We start from the raw sequence: 3,379 nt of genomic DNA on the forward strand, positions 1-3,379 counted from the left end.
ATCACAGGACGAAATCAAACTCCGCGGGCCAGGACCTATGCCCGGTCTCATTGGGCGAGACTGAAGATTGCTGCTTCTGATTGGTCATCCCATGACGTCAGGCAATTCGGGAAGCGACTGTTTCTCCTTCTCAAGAGGCGGGTCTTCCGCGAGACAGCCAAGAGGAGCTAGCGGGCTGGGCAGGTCGCGCTAGGACGGTGGCGCAGGCGCAGGGCAAGGTTTTAGGTACAAACCGGTGAGCTGGACTTGGAATCCAGAGTTCGTACCCTACTTAACTTTTTGCAGAGAGTATGTTACCCATACCGCTGGACCCAAAGCGCACCCGCCTTCCCAAGTTCGCCTGACACAAAGTCACGATTTATTTTTTGGTCATTTCATTTGTTCAGCTAATATTAAAATACCAGTGAGACTAATAGAAGCCAAGCACTATCCCCGAGGGTTTTGCAGCTTTGCAGTGGCTAGGATTCGTTCGTTCGTTCACTAAATACACCTACGTATCCAGGCTACCGCATATGGGCCGGACACCCTCCTGACTTAGCCGAGGATGGACATGTACTTAGTAGGCAAGGCTTCTAGTGACATGTCACAGCGAAGCTCGCTGTTTCCTGAAAACTTCGGGCTGAGACTCGAAGCAGGTGATAACCCAATTTCCATTTCTGAGTTGACGTTATTGGCTTCATACCAAATAGCTTCCTCTTCTGAATTTCAGCAAGAAGTGCACCGGAGTGACATAACAATTTAAGATGTGTGCCTGCTACTGACATAAGTTTGGAACGAATTTGTCTATGGCCAACATCATTTACTCATTCAACCAATAATGGGTATCTACTACGCGGCAGACACCATTCTAAGTACGGAAAATGGTTTAATGAGCAGGTCAGGTCCTTGTCCTCCTCGAGCTTACATGCCAGTGGGGCATCTCTCTCCATTCTAAGCCTACTTGCTTTTCTCTATAGCACTTATCACCATGTATATTTAATTTTGCTTCTCTATCTCCAAACTAAATTGTAGACTCCAGAACAGGAATTTGTTTTGATCCATGCTGTATCTTTCCCCAGTGCTTTAGAAGAGTGCCTGATATATAATAGGCATTCAATCTATTTGTTGAATAAAATAACTAGATGTGGGATGACAGAAAAGAATTATTTGGGACTAAGCAACTAGCAAAACAATTGATAGCAAATATAGTGATATGCCCAGCAGTCTGTGCTGGATAAGGCTGAAAATACGTGCAGAAGAAGGGTGATGGGTCAGAACCCCTACATGGACTAAGTTACAATTTTCTCAAGTTCCTTGTCCTTCCCTTTGCCCTTGTGAATAAACCACTTTATAACCTCCTCCCTTTCCCCGTCGTGGCCAACATGGCAAAAACTCGTTTCTACAAAAATACAAAAATTAACTGGGCATGACGGTGTGTGCCTGTAATCCCAGCTACTGTGGAAGCTGAGGCGGAAGACTCGCCTCAACCCGGGAGGCAGAGGTTGCAGTGAGCTGAGGTTGCACCATTGCACTCCAGCCTGGGCAACAGAGCAAGGCTCCATCTCAAACACAAACACACACACCTATCTCGTAATCATTTTCCTATAGTAAACTTACCTTTTCCAACTATTCACATGACACTATTTCATACCTAAAGCTCCTAGATTCTTCCCCCACCCAACCCCCCCCCGGGACGGAGTTTCGCTCCTGTTACCCAGGCTGGAGTGCAATGGCACGATCTCGGCTCACCACAACCTCCGCCTCCTGGGTTCAGGCAATTCTCCTGCCTCAGCCTCCTGAGCAGCTGGGATTACAGGCACGCGCCACCATGCCCAGCTAATTTTTTGTATTTTTAGTAGAGACGGGGTTTCACCATGTTGACCAGGATGGTCTCAATCTCTTGACCTCGTGATTCACCCGCCTCGACCTCCCAAAGTGCTGGGATTACAGGCGTGAGCCACCGCGATTCTTTTTTAAATATAGTAAATTAAACATGGTACTCCAAAACATGCAGGGGTGACTTGAACAATGAAGGAAAGATTAACAATATAACTTTCCTGATCACCACAAGGTGAACTCTTATTCAGCACAAGACAGCCCAGAATGTATTTGTTTCTAGCAGCAGCAGCCATAAAATTAAATCAAGCCTCTATAAATATGCAATTATCATTCTTTCATTAATACACTCAAGGACCATTTATTACATAACTACAGTATGTGTGCCATGCACAGTATTAAACGCTAAAATTTTATTCTGGCAGAGACATGTTAAGTGGAATGAATTGCTAGCCTAAAGGTATGTTCAACATTCAGTGGCCTCAGAAAAAAAGGAATTGGAAATTTTTTTCTATGGTGTAAGACTAGATAGGAGAGTGAACAAGGAGTAGCATAAGGCAAGGCGGCAAAAAACAGCTCATAGGGAGTTCCTATAGTTCATCATGACTAAGGTTCAGGCAATAAGACATCAATTTAGTTTTAAAATAATTTTGCACTGGAAAAACATCCCAGAGATGGCAATATAAAGATGAAATTTATGGGTCAAGTCCAAACTAGACCAATGCAACAAGTGGGGACAGTGATGAGCATCTATTATTTGGGTGGAGGGTGTGGTGGTGGAAAGGGAAAGACAGAACATACTTTATAGGGATGTCCAATTAGCTAAATGGATAAAGGAAAGAACATCAGTTTGCAGTAGTATGGGGTACAGATGATGAATTCTGTTTGCGGTGTTGAAGTTCCAGCAGAACTATCCAGGGAAGAGTTGGAGGGAAAAATCGGAGTTCAGGAGAAGTTTAAGAGGTCAATTTCAGTCACCAGCATCTAGATAAAAATATTTGAAAACCTCTCATTCACAAAGTACTTCCACGATTCTTGTTCCTTCCCCATACCAACGCTATGTACTACTATTTACTAATGTTTGCTACCCCCTCTCACTTTGTAAACTTAGCCATAAAGACAACAGCTGTGAAATGCTTAAGTGCCAGAACATGTTTAACACTGAAATATGAGTGCACCGTGAAAACTCTGTATCTATTCCAGTTACTTTCAGGCCCTCATCTGAAATCTGTATTGCCTTTCTACTTCCTTTTAAACAATAGGTTTTTAGTTATCTTTTACCTTTTGGATATTCAAATGGCAAAATGGCAAGGGAACTTTGTATAATAGTAAGCTTGGAAATTTTGAATAAAAACTGGCAGCAATATGCGAGGAAAGTTTGACATTGAAAATGATTAGTGAGAGGTTTAGTTTTATCTCACATTTTTCTCCTACACCTTATCCTATTACATATTATAATACTTTATGCCAGAAACTCTATTAGCTCAGGAAAAGATCCATTTTGTCTAAAGTCCCTCTTACGTAAGGAAGTCATTTTCCTTGATGAGCTTTAAACAATTTAGCA

Source organism: Callithrix jacchus, chromosome 4, assembly GCF_049354715.1.
Source record: "Callithrix jacchus isolate 240 chromosome 4, calJac240_pri, whole genome shotgun sequence".
Lineage (NCBI taxonomy): Eukaryota > Metazoa > Chordata > Mammalia > Primates > Cebidae > Callithrix > Callithrix jacchus.